Below are 18,419 nucleotides of genomic sequence, written 5' to 3'. Positions count from 1 at the left end.
TGCAGAGGAGGTGGGAATTCAAACAGGGGAATGGCCTGAAACTTTGACAGATAATATGGAAAGGCAAGATGGACAGAGATTTTTGCAAAATGCTGTTTTTTAAAATGAGCTACCAAAAGTAGCTCTGACCAGTAGAAGGAAGGAAAGGAGAAAGTACTGGAAGCAGTGAAGCACCAGAATGTTGTTACCTTGACTCCAGCCTCACCACGCCCCCCACCACCACCCCCTCGCCCAACCTCTGTATTGCTGCCAATCCACTTCCAAGACAAATTGTTAGTTTGTTGGTTCTGCAGACCTACTTGCATTTGCCAAACTGAATATTCAAACATTTTATTCATAGGTGAGGTTAGTTGGAGCTACATGAGAAAAATCAAATCTCATCTACGTGATCCAAGTGCCCTTGGAGAAAAATGCAAAGCATAAAAATGTCCTTTCATAGCAGGGGGATTCTTGGCTCTAGTTGTAGTCTTAGCCATGTAAAAAAATGTGTGAATGAATGTATATTATTTCCTCCTTATTTTATTCAATATAAATATGCATTCATTCACTTATTTAACAAACATTTACCAGGGCCTATGAATTGTGAGACATTGTATATGATACATTATGTAAAGACATGAAAATTAAGGATCCCCAGGCTGTGCTTTCTTTTTGCCTAACAAATATTTATTGAGCACTTAACTAAGGGTCAAGAACTGTTGGCTAATGCTGTGAACAATTTTTATGGTTTCTGCTCTCGTAGAATTTATACTCTGTTGATAGATACTGATAATAAAAGGAAACCTAAAGAGAGAAAGTTCCAGAAAGTGATATGAAAATAAGACAAAGTAATAGAATATTAAGTAACCAGGGGAAAAGGGATGACAGACAGTGCAGGTGGTACAGAAAGTTTCCTTTGAGAAGGTTTCCTGTGAACTTTAGAGAGTCTTAGGGTGCCTGCTAGGTTGCTTCAGTCATGTCCGACTCTTTGCAACGCTATGGACTGTAGCACACCAGGCTCTCCTGTCCATGGGAGTCTCCCCCGGGGGAGAATCCTGAAATGGGTTGCCATTTCCTCCTCCAGGGGATCTTTCTGACCCAGGGACTGAACCTGCATCTCTTAAGTCTCCTGCAGTGGCAAGTGGATTCTTTACCACCAGCGTCACCTGGTAAGTTGCATGCATTATTATTTCCGTTCTCTTCCTCCTTCCTATAAGAAAAGTAGACTTTCCCACCATAGGACTTTTAGTGTCCCTGTAGGAGGAGTTTCCTTTCCTATCATGTTAAATTCGAACTTGGCTCTGTGATATGCTTTGGCCAAAGAAATGGGAGCACAGAGCTGGGACTGTGCCAACTCCATGGTAAAGCTCTGACAACAAGCATATGATTTCATCAGCATGCTTGTTCTCCTGCCATGAGTTAGACATTTTCTGGTTAGATTTGGTCCTTGAGCCTGGATCCTAGAATGAAGAAAATCTGAGGGTGCAGATCCTTAGCTAACTCACAGTTCATGGATCAGCCATGATATAAGCAAGAAATAGGAGTCTGTCTTTTTGAGACGGTATAACATGGTAAAAGGTGACTAGAAAATACTGCTGAATAATAAGCAGGAGCCAATTTTGGAAAAACTAGGCAAAAATTGTGTGTGTGTGTGTGTGTGTGTGTGTGTTGCTGAGCTTTCATTTGGCATGCTCAAGGAACAGAAAGAAAACCAGTGTGGGTGGCACAGAATTGGAGATGACATAACAGAGGTATGAAAGAAAGGGCCAGATGGTGTACATTTTTTCAAGTCATGGGAGAGTCTGGACTATATAAGCTCTTCAAAAATTGGATGAAGATAGTCAAAAAGTAAAAACTTCCAGTTAGAAGTTGTACAAATGAGTACTAGGAATGTAATATACAGCATAATGAATAAAATTAACATCAGTTCAGTTCAGTCGCTCATTTGGGTCCGACACTTTGCGACCCCATGAACCGCAGCACGCCAGGCCTCCCTGTCCATCACCAACTCCCAGAGTCCACCCAATTAACATCCCTGTGTGTTATATGTGAAAGTTGTTAAGAGAGTAAATCCTCAGATTTCTCATCACAAGGGAAAAAGACTCATTTCATCTTTTATCTATGTGAGGTGAAAGATGTTCCCTAAACTTATTGTGGTAATCATTACATGGTATATATAAAGCAAATCATTGTGCTGTACACTTTAAACTTACACTGTGCTGTATGCTCCCTAGGTGGTGCAGTGGTAAAGAATCTACCTGCTAATGCAGGAGACGCAGGAGACATGGGTTCGATCCCTGGGTCGGGAATATCCCCTGGAGGAGGAAATGGCAACCCTCTCCAGTACTCCTGCTGCAAAATTCCCCTGGACAGAGGAACCTGGCAGGCTGTAGTCCATGGAGTAGCAAAGAGTCTTTGGTGAGAGTCTTAGCAAAGAGTCATGACTGAACAACTGAGCACATGTTGATTATATCTCAAAAGACCTGGAGGGAAATAAATTTTAATAGAAATTATTTTAAAACTTTTGAAGGACACATCTGAAAGTTGTCTTTAAAACAGTTGCCCTCATCACATTTCACTTTTTTCATTTTTAACTTATTTTACATTTACAGAAAAATTGCAACAACAGAATGAAGTTTGCATGTCGCCCTCCCAGCTTTTCCTATTAACACCTGATGTAACCACAACACAAGGATCAGAACCAGGATATTAACATCTGGTAGAACATTATTCACTTAGCCTCAGACCTTATTTGGATTTCACCCATTTTCCCACTAATACTGTCTCTGCATTTCAGAATGTCATCCTGGATTTCACTTGAAATACCACATTGCATTTCTTATTTCTCCTTAGTCACCTGCATTCTGTAACAGTTCTTCAGCTTTTTCTTGGCTTTCTTGACCTTGAAATTTTGAGGAATATTAATCAGATATTTTGTATGATATTTCTCAAAGAGAAAAACAGTTGGGTTTGTCTAATATTTTCTTGTGGTTGGAGTGAGGTTATGCTTTTTGTTAAGAAAACCTCAGAAATGACGTTGTATCTTTCTCATCATGTTACATCAAAACTTTCATGACATTGGTTTGTCCTTACTGTTAGCGATGTTGATATTGATCACTTGGTAAGTTGGTGTCTGCTAAATTTCACCACTGTAAAGTTACTATCTTTCCTTTTGTAGTTAGTAAATATGTTGGAGAACACATTTTGGTAATTTTCTATTTCTTTCCTCCCTTGTACATTTATTAACTATAATTCTACAGTAAGGAAGAGTTCTTCCTTCTCCCTAATTTATTTCTTTACCCAAATACTTTTATCAGTGTGGACACATAAATATTTATATTATTCTACAGGTTATAATCTAATATTGTCACTTTTATTTCATTGCTTAAATTGTTCCAGCTTTGGCCATGAGGAGCTCATTCAAATTGGCTCTTGAACAAAAGAGAAATTTCAATAGGCTCCATTTTTATTGAGCATTTCCTTATATTCTGGTACTATAAGATATCCAAGTTCATCTTATGTTTTTCTTGACTCAGCTCTGAAATCAACCACTTCTCATTGGAGCCCCTGGGATCAACTACTTCTCCTTGGAGCCTTGAACTTGGTCCCTTCATTGTCGAATGGTGGCTAGAAACCAAGAACTCTTTTGTACTTTGTTTTTTAATGAAACAGTATGCCTTGGAAATCAAAAGTATATTTTAAAATATGGGAGGGAATGCCATATCTTCTCCACCAGTTTAATCCTCTGCACCTACAACTTAAATTCATTAAAGTTCTGAATTTAAAAAAAAAAATATGTTTCAATATAACATGTCCTTTAATGCACACTGCTGAAATTTAAGCCTTTAAAATGTTCCTATTTTATATCCATCTGTATTTCTGGCAGAGGAGCAAATATTTGAGACAAGACCACAGATTTCCATGCATTGGGCAATGTTCACCATTGTCAAGCTCAGCTTTCCCTGAAGGTCAGCAGGCCTGATATCTGACATGAAGTCAAGCAAATTGTCTATTTCCACAGTTGGAAACTCTATGCACATTGATGGAAAAAACTGGAAATGACTGAAACTGTGTTTGGTTTGGACAACTCACTTGAATGAGAGAGAGACCAGCATGAGTTCTGCCCGAGTGATGTCTGAAAATCTAGCTCTTGGGTCTACCTTAAACAGCCTACCTATTTGACTTTGACTGGAGTTCAGATACATAAACCAAATATCTTTGCTTTGGCTTCTCTTGAGTCATATCAGTCTACACCTCATCAAGAGTATGAAGTTTGGAAGAACAAAGAAACGATTGAGCATCCTAAAATCAGTTGTTAATTTTAGCCTCTGGGAATGTCAACGAAAGGACTTCAAGTTTTGTTTAATCTTTTTTCATTGGTTCTTTCTGTGTTTAGAGAAATTTGAGTAAAAAGGGTTGCCTTTTCTATCGTCAATATGATGAAATACATCTCTAAGCACCAACTTCTAAATTTAGGAATTTTAAAATTGCATATTTATTTAAAAAACACTTATCCAGAGAAGTAGATGTCAATTGACATTTTAGGAGATTGATTTGTTTTAATATTGAGAAAGCCAATTATATTTTTATCTGACAGTTAAAGAAAATGTTCTGTGTGTAGAATCATGTTTCAAAATCCAGTTTAAGCAGTGTTTAACAAAAGGGAAAAACAAAGTAGCAGTTTAACAAATGGAAAGACGAACAGCTTAAAAATTGCATCTTCATGAAGTAAGAAAAACTAGAGTTTATTTTATTTGTGTTATAGCTTTCCAACCAAATCTGTAAATACTATCAGTTCAGTTCAGTCACTCAGTCATGTCCAGCTCTTTGCAACCCCATGGACTGCAGCATATGAGGCTTCCCTGTCCATCACCAACTCCCAGCTTGCTCAAACTCATGTCCGTCAAGCTGGTGATGCCGTCCAACCACCCATCTTCTGTCATCCCCTTCTCCTCCTGCCTTCAATCTTTCCCAGCATCAGGGTCTTTTCCAGTGAGTCAGTTCTTTCAATCAGGGGGCCAAAGAACTGGAGTTTCAGCTTCAGCATCAGTCCTTCCAATGAATATTCAGGACCGATTTCCTTTAGGATTGACTGGTTTGATCTCCTTGCTCTCCAAGGAGTCCAAGGAGTCCAAGGAGTCGATGGCTGGTTTGATTTACTTTCAGTCCAAGTAAATACTATATCCTTTAAAATATAGAAGAACAGGGGAAATTTTCTAGATAGATAGGACTTATATAAGATATCTATAAATTTAAGGAAAGAGTGTTAGGAATTCAAAAATCAAATTATTCAGGTTATCACCTTTACTTTCCACTTGCCCTTTGCATGTGAATACCTGGGTTGATCAAAGCTAAATCTGTTTAAGATATTTGTATGGCTCCAGAAAAAATTTCCTGAGCATAAGAAGAGTCTGTAAAGTGTTAAAATTTTTGCGGGAATGGCAGGGGACACTTCCAGGACCTGAGAGTGGGCTCTTGTCTAATACTCAGAAATAAATTATCCAAGGAAACACACGTGCTGACAAAGCAAGAGACTCTTTTGGGAAGGGGCGCCTAGGCAGACAGCAGCAAGGTAAGGTAACCTAGGAGGACTGCTCTGCCACATGGCTCACAGTCTAGGATTTCATGGTGATGAGATTAGTTTCTGGGCTGTCTCTGGCCAATTATTCTGACTCAAGGTCAGAATATTCCTTCCTGGTGTCTCATGCATTGCTCAGTGAAGATGGATGTCAGTAAGGAGGATTCTGGAAGGTTGGTAGGACATGTGACATCTCCTTTTGACCTTTCCTGAATTCTTCTGGTTGACGGTGGCTTATTACTTCTGTGTTCCTTACCAAGACCTCCTGTCATAAAGTAACTCGTGCAAATGATTACTATGGTGACTGGCCAGGGTGGGCGGCTTCAGTGTGTTTCCCCTAACAAAAGGGCAAATGCTTGGGCTCCATCCCCAAAGACTTTGACTCAGGTCTTGAAATCTGTAATTTTTTTTATTGAAGTATAATTGATTAAAAATATTATGTTAGTTTTAGATGTACAACATAGTTGATTCAGTATTTTTATAGATAATACTCTATTTAAAGTTATTATAAAATATTTGTTATATTCTTTGTCTGTGTAATATATCCTTGTAACATTTCTTTTTTCACTTTATTATCTTTTTATGTATAATTGAAGGATAATTGCTTTATAATATTGTGTTGGCTTTTGCCATATATCAACATGAATCAGCCGTAGGTATACATATATTCCCTCCCTCTGAGCCTCCCTACCACCCCTGTCCCATCCCACCCCTCTCCATTGACACACAGCACCATTGGTTTGAGTTCCCTGAGTTATGCAACAAATCCCCACCGGCTATCTGTTACATCCAGTAATGTATATGTTTCCATGCTACTCTCTCCATTTGTTGCATCTTCTCCTTGTCCCCCTATGTCCGTAAGTCCGTTCTCTATGTTGAAGTCTGTGTTTTTAGCCAGACTAATAGTTAAGAAACTGTCTTATTTGGGGAGATGATAGAAAGATCATCTAGCTCACCCCACTCGTTTTACAGATGAAAATGCTGAGACCTAGACATAAGTCAGAGCCAAGTGAAATTTTTCAAAAAAAATTCACCCATTCAAAACATATTTAAAGGACACAGAAGGCAGTGGAAATACAGTGTCAAATTAGATAGGTTTGGACCTTGCCTAGCAGGAAGATAGGGTTAAAGGCAGAAGTAAGATTATGAGATTTACCTGTTCAGTTGCTAAGTCGTGTCCAACTCTGACGCCCCCAAGGACTGTCGCCCTCCAGGTTCCTCTGTCCATGGGATTTCCCAGGCAAGAATACTGGAATGGGTTGCTGTTTCCTTCTCCAAAAGATCCAGATTATGTCCTAAATCAGTGTTCCTGCCATTATGACACATAATTTTTCCTTATCTTGGATTGCCATTACAACCTCTGTTACTGAGAGAGAGATAACATCACTGAAATGAAAAAAGACATATTTCCAATTTTCCTATGTTTATGAAAGATCTGTTACATTTTCAATAGTTGCATCTTCTTATCTGCTCCCACACCTAGAAAGTTTCAGGGTTGCATTGAAATGTTAGGACCTAGCAAGTATCTGCCTCTTCAAGTTTTTCATGAGTGTTAGTCACTCAGTCATGTCTGACTCTTTGCGACCTCATGGATTGTAGAGCACCAGGCTCCTCTGTCCATGGAACTCTTCAGGCAAGAATACTGGAGTGGCTAGCATTCCCTTCTCCAGGGGATCTTCCCAACCCAGGAATTGAACTTGGGTCTTCCACATTGCAGACGGATTCTTTACCATCTGATCCACCAGGGAAACCCATGCAAACACAGCTTCAAAACAAATCTCGACCCTTCCTTCCAATCACGTTGCCAGCTCTTCACCCTCCTACAAAAACTCTCTTACTTACTCATGTCCAATTTCTATAACACACATTGGGTCTAACCTAATGTGAGACCTAAACCCTAATGATGAGCTCAGTCTTTGCTCATATTGAGGAAAGCAAGCTCTTCTGTTGTCAAAGTTATGTAACTTTTACTTATGGAAAAAGACATTGTATAGTTTTGCTATCAATAAGACAAGTAATGCAGAAACTGATGCTTAACATGGTTCCTGCTCATTTTTTTTTTTTTTAGAAAGGTGGCTCGGTTGATATATTCTGCATGGAAGTGAAAGGTTTGGGAATGAAGCACATCTCAAAATGAAGATTCTGGTATATTAAATCTCTGTTAGATATGAAAAGAGCTCATAGCTAAAAGCTGATCATTTGAATGTTAGTTTAAATTCCAAAGCTAAATAAATGGTCTCACTATTGCTAACTCTAAGATCTGGACTGAATAAACATCCACTTTCAGGGTCTTTACCAAAATTCATTAGGTCTCACTTGTTTATTTTTGCTTTTACTTCTGTTGGCTTGGGAGAATGACCTAAGAAAACCCTGCCATGATTTATGTCAGAGAATGTTTTACCCATGTTCTCTTCTAGGGGTTTTATGGTTGTCATGTCTTATGTTTAAGTCTTTCAACCATTTTGAGTTGATTTGTTACATATGTTGTGAGGGTGGGTTCTAACTTCATAGATCCACCTGTGGCTGTCCAACTTTCTTAACACTGCTTGTTGAAGAGACTGTCTTTTCTCCATGGTCTATTCTTGCCTCCCTTGTCCAAGATTAACTGAGCATAGGTGTGTGGGTTTACTTCTGGACTCTCTATTTTGTACCACTGATCCTTATGTTTGTTTTTGTGTCAGTACCACTTTGTTTTGATTACTTTAGTTTTGTAATATTGTCTGAAGTCTGGGAAGGTTATGCTTCCAGCTTTGTTCTTTTTCTCAGGATTGCTTTGGCAATTCTGAATCTTTTATGGTTTCATATAAAATTTAGCATTATTTCTTCTGGTTCTGTGAAAAAAAGTCATGGGAAATTTGAAAGAGATCACATTAAATCTGTAAATTGCTTTGAATAGTATGGGCTTTTTAACAATATTAATTCTGTCAATCCAAATCATGGGATATCTTTCCATTTTATTGAATCATCTTCAATTTCCTTTATCAACGTTTTAACAATAGTTTTCTGCATATAAGTCTTTCACCATCTTGGTCAGGCTTATTTGTAATTATTTTATTTTATTTTTTAATGGGACTTTTAAAGGGATTGTTTTTTGACTTTCCCTCTCTGATATTTCATTGTTATTGTAAAGATTCATTTTGTTACATGCACCCCTGTCTTAGAGGCATTAGATACTTAATCAAATACTGTTGAATAAATGAATAGTGAATTACAGTATCATAGTTTTCAGTAAATTCTAAGCAAATTTTTAACAAAATTTTTGTTTAATAACTAGCTTAACATCTACCATTTAAGTTGTAGATTTCATTGTAGGCTTATAGTGGAGATTTCTCAAGCATACTGATAATGGTGTTAACTTTTAATTTCATATTAACTTAATAGATAATACAATATATTAAAATAATTTTTAAACTTCAAATTGCTACACTCTTTTCAATTAAATTGTCATTTGTACTTGCATACAATTTAGATGGAATTTCATACAAAATTTTCAAAAGGCTAAAGCCATGAGAAATTATTCCATTTGATATCATAAAGTTTGCATATTTATTCAGATCTTCTTAACCTTGCAAGTCTGTTGAAAGTAGTATGGAAATTGTTCATGAACAGGCTTTCTCATTAGATTTTTGGCATCTCTACATCAGTCTCAGCCAGAACCCTGAAGAGCAAAGGCAAAATTGGAACACATTTATCTGAATATTTCAGACCCTCCAATGAGGTTACTTCCAAAAGCTAAGGAGGGGTCATGGGGATTCTTTTTTCCCCTGCTTCTTCTTCTATGAAAATCTTCCATTATCCAAATTCATTATTTAAAAAAAAAAATGCTATCTCCAAATGTGCTTTATTTGTAGAATGTCAATGCAAAAACTTTTTGGTTGAGTTTCAGGTCCTGAAAACAATCGTATTAAACACAGTGGCCATCCAAGTGCAATTTAAAGATCCCCTGGCAATTTTCAAAAGGAGCAAGGATTAATCCCAAATCCTGGCCAATATCAATAAAACTGCCTCTAATTTCCTCAGTCCCGTTTGAGCTACTGTCAAGAGCATAATAGGTTTCTCCCATTAGCATACATAGTTTCTCACTACTAGCGTTTAACTCATTACTTTGTAAAGCACTTTAAAGTACTTTGAAATACCCCAAGTATGAAAACTGCTCTTTAAAAACAATTCTCCGCTGTTCTGCACCATATCAGAATAACCTAGCTAGCCCACCTGAAATAACACTAATGACTCTTAAACTCAAGGCTTTACAAAAAGTCTTTTTTTCTCCACTAATTCCAAATAAAGTAGATGGCATCATGTAAATTACTTCAACCCTTATCTCATTAACCTGCTTAGGTTACCCCGCGTTTGAAAATGACCACAGGTGATGTAAGTCCTCACTTTGATCACAAACATCTTGAAAACAGGGTCTACTTTTGTATCCTCCAGAACCAAATCATGGTACCTTGGAAAAGTAGATAACAGACATTTGGTATAAACATTATTATTTATTTGTTAATCCTTTCAAACATCTTTCCATTCACCTATACTTCACATGTGGAAGACATGAGTCAGGCACTAAGGATAAAGAAATAAAATTTTAAAATAAGTCAATATAAGATAAATAAATAGTTTGATTGATCCTCAGGAGCTCTTAGAATAATGTTGGGAAACAGAAATGAAAATTGATACTAAAATACAATCAAATTCATAGGAATCCTAAACAGAGGGTCTATGGTAATACGAAGCAGTAACTGGAGCTTTACAGAGGATTTCCTGGTTGAGAGATACCTGAGGTGAGTCCTTAGGGAATGAGTGAATTGTAGTGATGCCAAGTAGAGGAAGAACATCTCTTGCAGACAGAAGAGAATCAGCAAAGGCTGGCAGTTCAGAGAACTGCAAGTACTTAGCATGACTAAAACAGTGTTCTCAGTGGCGGCAGGACCGCCCCCTAGGGGATGCTTTGGAAAAGCAATGGAGATATTTTGGTACCAGGTCCCATTGAGTGGTGGGTACTACTGGCCTATAAATTAGAAAGAGCCGAGGATGCTAGATGTTCTGTAACGGGCAGCCCAATTCTGCATAATGAAAAATTGTCCCAAGTTCTATACAAGTTTGGAATGTCCCTTCAGACATTCATGTCAATGGAAAACTTGTACGTAACTCTCTTGGTTTAGAGCCTAACCTCATGTTACATATAATATGAAAATTTTTTGCATAATTTTAATGTACATTGAATTTGCCAGGAATGTAATCACCACGTAAATCAAAGAAAGATTGTACTTCACCTTTTTGGGAACTTTATCAGGAGTTATTCACCATTTCAGAAAATAACATCGATGATGCCATATATTTCTTGGTATCTGAGTTATCAATCCAGTCACCTGTGTCAATCCATATCTATAGTTATCATAGTCAAGGTGATTCTATTTATAAGCATAAGCGTCTGATGACTTCATTAAGTCCAAGCATTTTATACTATTTTATTATTTATCACTTTTCTTTTAATTTTCCTCCATATTATAATTAAGGCATTTAAAGCATTCTTTGCACAGATAGGTTTAATTTATGAGTTTCATTTCAGGATAGTAAAATTGTGTTACAAAATGCTCAGTGTAACAAAGAGGGCTTTAGATCGTGGAGGAGAGATGGGCTGGTGTGTTGATAGCATCTCTTTCCCTAAAGACCTCAGTCGTTACACATGAACCTCTAATTGCCATGAGATGTTCCCAGTTCTAAGAGTCTGATTATGGTTTAATGCTTGCTGGAAAAATAAATGAGAAAAATCAAGTTAGGGGACCACTTATTTTTCCCTGCATGAAACATTTTAATGTGATTTTGCACTTACATTTCCCTGGCTATTTCAGCAACATAAAAAGCCTATTCCATCTCGGGACCCAAGTGAATAAATTCAAGAGCGGTTTTTATCTTAACTTCCCTAATTGGTCCTTCAGCATTGTTTAGAGATGGTAACAATAATACCAATATTAATAAGCTAGCATTTATTAAGCACCTACTACATCCTAGGTACTATGCTAAGTATTTTTCATAGGTAATTGCTTATTCTTGCAATTAACTTGTAAAGGTATATACTTTTATCATCTGTTTTATAGATAAGCAAACAGAATTAAGTGACTCTTCTGAGGCCACACCAGCTTTAAGTGGTAGAAGCAGGTTCTAAGACCAGATGTGTTGGGATCCAGAACTCATAATCTTTTGAAGATACTAAGCTTTGCATATGCAAAAATAGTCTTTTTCTCTTCTAGGTTTCTATAGTTTCTCAATTTTAGACAGAGAAGATTTCAGATTGACAAACTGTAGCACACAATTCAAATCTACTCCCACTTGAAGTTGTGGTAGAAAAATATTCATATCTAAAAAAGAGAATGTGACTAACTACTCAGTGATTGCTACAGGATGCCATGAGAAAGTGACAGAATTACAGGCTGCTCTCTGAAATGTTATGAAAGCATATCAGATATAAATATATTGGTGTTGGATTTGTCAATGAATAACTAGTATTGCTCCAAATTTGCAATCACTGAATAGATGCTATTTGGCCTACCTCTGACATTGCCCAACATTGACTGAAATATGGAACATGATCATGACATATAGAAAAAAGAAGTAGTGCTTGAGTATGTCATCCTTGAGAAGAAAGTACTTTTTCTTGATCTTTATTAAAAATGTAAAAAGAAGATGCAACAATGAAATCTTCACCATCTGAAGTGAGGGATTCCTTTATACCAGAAATAAGTTACCCATCACAAGTACTATGATAAATAGCTCCCTCTTCTTGTCCAAAACATTTAGAACAAAGATTTCAAGTTAGCGATGAAAGAGATCTGAAAAATATTGCCTTTAAATTTGCTCTAATACACAGAAATGAAACACCTACTAAGTTTTACTTTGATTTCATTTGTTTTTTCACTTAAAAAAAAATACTCTCTGGATTCATCTTCCTTATCATCATCATCACTGTTCACATGTGGAAGCAGTGGCATTGAACAGGAAGATGGCTGGTTTGGGAAGCAGAGAAATTTAGATTGCAATTCTGAGTCTGGATGGGAAGCCTGGAGCAAGTCACTTCTCTTTCCTGCACTTCCTTTTCCTCATCTGTAAAGGGAGGATTGTGCCACATATATAACAAAGCCATGGCAGGCACACAGCATGTGTTCGATAAATGGTAACTATTACTGAACATGGTAAGTGCCAAAGAGGAGAAGAAGTATAAAATACAGCCACTGCCCTTGAGCAAGCTACAATCTACTTGGAATAAAAGGACTCATACATAAAAGATAAATGATAATAGAATGCGGAATATACTAATTGCAAAATGAGTTAGACAAGAATATTTTTATAAATTTATTTTTTAAGTGAATGATAATTGCTTTACAAAATTTTGTTTTTTCTGTCAAACTTCAACATGAATCAGCCATAGGTATATGTATGACATATGTCCCCCCACCTTGTAACTCCCTCCCATCCACCTCCCCTTCCCACCTCTCTAGCTTGATACAGAGCCGCTGCTTGAGTTTCCTGAGACATACAGCTAATTCCCATTGGCTATCTATTTTACATATGGTAAAGTAAATTGAAAAAAAATCCCACAGGGAGGACCAGGGTGGTTTCATGGAGGGGCAGAGCCTGGGTTGGGTCTTTGAACATCACTGGGAAAAACAAGAAGGTGTTTCCAACATCAGGGCTGGCATCCAGTAGGCATAGTGCCTGGAGTCTCAAGTATGTTTAAAGGTCCATGGAATCTTTTCATTTTAATTTCTTTTAAAAATCAGAAGAAAGAGATGAATATAATAACAATGAATAATCAACCCAACCTGGATTATATTTGCCTTTATACTAACACAGTCATAAAATATAGTTGTGATTTTTCTGGTGGAAGAAGGAGCCCATGAAGGCAGATATTCCTGAAGTCCATGTCAGTCATTCTGCAGCCCTGCCAGAGAGGGAACTAGTAAACTTTTTCCAGAATTTCTGTCACTATGCTAATAATTTACTCTTTGATATAAACTAAATGTATCCCCCCAAATTCATATACTGAATTCACATTCATAAGCACAGTGTGACTGTATTAAGAGGTAAGGACTTTGGAGAAGTGCCTGGGTGATGAAGGTGGAGTGCTTTTAAGTCATATTAGTGCCCTTATAAAAGAAACCCCAGGTTTAGCACCTTCCACAATGTGAATTTACAGTCTTCAGGAACGTGGGCCCTCATCACTCACCAAATCTGCCAGCACCATGACATTGAACCTCCCAGCCTCCAGAACTGTAAGAAATAAACATTTCTTATTTATAAACCACCCAATTTACCTGCAGCTAACATAATACTCAAAATACTCAACAATGAAAAGCTGAAAGCCTTCCCACTAGAATCTGGAATAAGACAAGGATGCCCACTCACAACTTTTATACAACATAGTATTGAGTCTTAGCCATGGCAATAAGACAAGAAAAGTAAATAAAAGATGACCAAATTGGAATAGAAAAGGTAAAATTGTCATTTTATGCAAATGACATGATACTATATACAGAAAACTCTAAAGACTCCACATAAAAACTACTAGAACTGATAAATGAATTCAGTAATTTCACATGATACAAGATTAACACACAGAAATCTATTGCATATCTTTACACTAACAATGAAATGTCAGAAAGGGAAAGTTAAAAGAAAAAAAGCAACCCTTTCAAAATTGCATCAAAAAATAAAACAAAATACTTAGGAATAAACTTCATTAAGGAGGTAAAAGACTTATATGCTGAGAACTGTTGATAAAACACTGATAAAGGAAACTGAAGATGATTCAATGAAATGGAAAGATATCCCAAGCTTTTGGATTGACAGAATTAATATTGTTAAAATGCCCATACTACCCAAAGCAATTTACAGATTTAATGTGATCTCTATCAAATTACCATTATCTTTTTAAACAGAACTAGAAGAAATAATGTTAAAATTTGTATGAGACCACAAAGACCCAGAATGCCAAAGCAATCCTGAGAAAAAGAACAAAACTGGAAGCATAACCTTCCAAGACTTTAGAAAACATTACAAAGCTACAAAAATCCAAACAACATGGTATTGGAACAAAAACAGACACATGGATCAATGGTTCAGAACTGACAGTTCAGCAATAAACCTATAGTCAATTAATCTTTGAAAAAGAAGGCATGAATATACAATGCAGAAAAGACAATTTTTTTCAGCAAGTGGTGTTAGGAAAGTTGGACAGCCATAGGCAAATCAATGAAGTTAGAACACACCCTCACAACATGTGCAAAAAACAAACTCAAAATGATTGAAAGACTTAAATATAACACATGATACCATATAATTCCTAGAAGAGAACATAGGCAAAACATTCTCTGACATAAATCTCAGCAATGTTTTCTTAGGTCAATCTCCCAAGACAATAGAAATAAAACCAAAAGTAAAGAAATGAGACCTAATCAAACTCATAAACTTTTGCACAGAAAATGAAACATTAAGCAAAATGAAAAAACAACCTACAGACTGAGAGAAAATATTTGCAAATGTTGTGACTGACAAGGGCTTAATTTCCAAAAATTATAGATAGTTCATATACTTCAATAACAAAAAGATAAAAATGGGCAGAAAACCTAAATAGATATTTCTCCAAAGAAGACATACAGATGGCCAATCGGCACATGAAAAGATGCTCAACATCACTAATTATTAGAGAATGCAAATCAAAACCACTATGAGGTATCACCTCATATTGGTCAGAGTGGCCATCATCAAAAAAATCTATAAACAATAAATGCTGGAAAGGATGTGGAGAAAAGGCAACTCACCTACACTGCTGGTGGGAATGTAAATTTGTACAGCCAAAATGGATACAGTATGGAGGCTCCTTAAAAAACTAAAATTAGAGTTATCACATAATCTTGCAATCTTACTCCTGGACATACCTCTGAACAAAACTATAATTTGAAAAGATACATGCACCCCAATGTTCAGAGCAGCATTATTTATAATAGTCAAGATATGGAAGCAACCTGAATGTCCACTGATAGATAAATGGCTAAAAGGATGTAGTGTATATATAAACAATGGAATACTACTTGGCCATAAAAAAGAATGAAATAATACCATTTGTAACGACATGAATAAACCTAGATGTTATCATACTAAGTTAAGTAAGTCAGAAAGAGAAAAGACAAATACTATACAATATCACTTCTATGTGGAATCTAAAATATGATACAAGTAAACTTATTTATAAAACAGAAACAGACCCACAGAAACAAGCTTATGGTTACCAAAAGGGAAAGGGGAGGAAGTAGGGATAAATTCAGAGTCTGAGATTAGCAGATAACCATATATAAACCAGATAAACAACAAGGTCCTACTGTGTAGCACAGGGAACTATAGTCAATATCTTTTAATAAACCATAATGGAAAAGAATATAAAAAAGCATATATATATATATAACTGAATCATTTTGCTATACTCCAGAAACTAACACAACATTGTAAATCAAATATGCACGCCTGCTTAGTCTCTTCAGTGTGTCCAACTCTTTGTGACCCTATGGACTGTAGACCACCAGGCTCCTCTGTCAATGAGAATCTCCAGGCAAGAATACTGGAGTGGATTGACATTTCCTTCCCCAGGGGATCTTCCTGACCCAGGGATTGAACCCAGGTCTCCGGTGTTGAAGGCAGATTCTTTACCATCTTTACCACTGTTTGTGAATCAAATAGGAAGCAACTGTACATTAGATAACAAAACTGTTATTTTAAAGGAAAATTTTAATAGCACACACGATTCTCTCTCTTTCAGTTTATTGAAACTTACCTGTCAGTTTACCTCATAAAAATCTTCCATGCTTATTCTGGCTTCCCAAGGACTCCAAGGATCCACCCACAGGGGTCCAGAAACATGCGGTCCCTCTTTGTGTCTATGTATCCTTGGGCGTGTCATCAGATGCTGAGTGAGACATGTCATCATTTCCCTTCTGACAGAAAAAGAAAAGGAGCAGTCAGAGCCACTGACTGCAGTCCCTGGTCCCTACCTAGACAATTTACCAGCACTGGAAAAGAGACAGTCATACCATCCACTGGAAAAGGAAGAAAAACCCATATTTCAGAATTCTTCCTGGTTTATGTAAAGAGCTCAAAGTTATCTATCTTGTTTCCTCCTTGGTTTCAAAAAGGAGCATCATGTTTCCTCACTTGCTGTCCCCAAATACAAATAATATGGTAAATTGATAGCTGGGTTACATAAATCAGAGTCTTGTGTCTGAATTCTTTCTAGGTGAGAATCATAGAATTTCAGAGCCAAATGAGATCACAGGCAATATCAAATGCAACCGTTTTATTCTGTTTCTGTCTCTAAGTTTATAACTAACTAAAAAGCCCTCATCAGATTTTCACCTCTTATTCTTCTAGTCAACCTTGTCCTCTTAGGCCATGATGATCTTCCTTAGGCTATTTTGTGTCTTCCCTTCTTTTACTTATCCTGTGATGCTGGTGCTCACCAGGTTTTTAGTTTTATTTTTTATTTTATGACACTACAAGTCAACCTGCAAAAATTGTAAGGACAAATTTTTTTCTCTAAAAATTTTCCTTTCTTCAGCATAATCCTTCCTTCATAATGGAGGGTGAAATTAGGCAAATATTTTATGAGTGGTTGCTCTTCAGCCCAGTCTCAGGAGGCTATTTTACCTTTTCTTTGATGATAGGTTTGGAATTCATCTTCTGATGTAAGATGATCCACACTTTTGCATACTGGAAGAATGCATCCTGAGACTTTGAAAATATCCTTCCACCCAATGAAAGAGAGCATTTGTTATCAATTAAATGTGAAAAGGTGAACTCTTCTGGAATATTTCTAATTCTAATGCCTGCAATGACGGAGACCTGGGTTTGATCCCTAGGTTGGGAAGATCCCCTGGAGACGGGAAGGCTACCCACTCCAGTATTCTGGCCTGGAGGATTCCAGGGACTATATAGTCCAGTCCATGGAGTTGCAAAGATTCAGACACAACTGAGTGGCTTTCACTTTCAGTCTCTTTAAAACTAATTCTAAAGCTCTATTCTCTTTAAAAAATTGCTACCAAATACATAATGGCTACTGAATGAACTGCATGGCTTTAACAGCTTGCAAAATGAAAATAAAATGCAATTCAGAATATACTTCACAGTTATTTAGTAACCTGGTAAGTGGTACAGTAAGATGGTATAACAAAATAATTATGGGATTTGGAGTTAAGAGATCTGGGATCCAGTGTCTACTTCTAAAGACTTGGTCAAAGTATTTATTTAATTCCTTTGAGATTCAGTTTCCTTAGTTGTAATCCTGGAAGGATGATAATAATAATACACCATCAGTTTGCTGAGAGAACATTTTATATATTAAATATAGAATGTTATGCAAATATTTCCCTTCTATCTTACAGTATAAGTATCTCATAATTTTTTTTTAAAGAGCTATGAGTTCTTTGAATATGGGGAGAACACTGAGATAAATGGCCCTAGTCCATTGTGATCATTTCTATTATTTCTGATCTTTATATATATTTACTAGGGAAAAAATTACCTCTGTTCACTTGACTCAGTAAATTAGCTTGTCTCATCTCCACTGCACTGGCACATAAAAGATGCTCAAAAAGTATTTGCCGAATGTTGACACATGTCATGAAATTCCAGGGTAACACCCAGAAAATTTTGTGATGAAAATAAACGCAAGAATTTCATGGTGAAGAAAGTAAATGAAGAGAGGTAGAAAATCTAGGTGAAAATCAAGGCATTCATGAGATTTGGCAATAAGAGGGAGTCACAGCTCCCTAGAGGAGACCCAGGAGTCTCTCCATCCCCAGGAGGAAGTTATCTGATT

This window comes from Cervus canadensis, chromosome 11, assembly GCF_019320065.1.
Source record: "Cervus canadensis isolate Bull #8, Minnesota chromosome 11, ASM1932006v1, whole genome shotgun sequence".
NCBI lineage: Eukaryota > Metazoa > Chordata > Mammalia > Artiodactyla > Cervidae > Cervus > Cervus canadensis.
Note: the sequence above shows the minus strand (reverse complement) of the source record.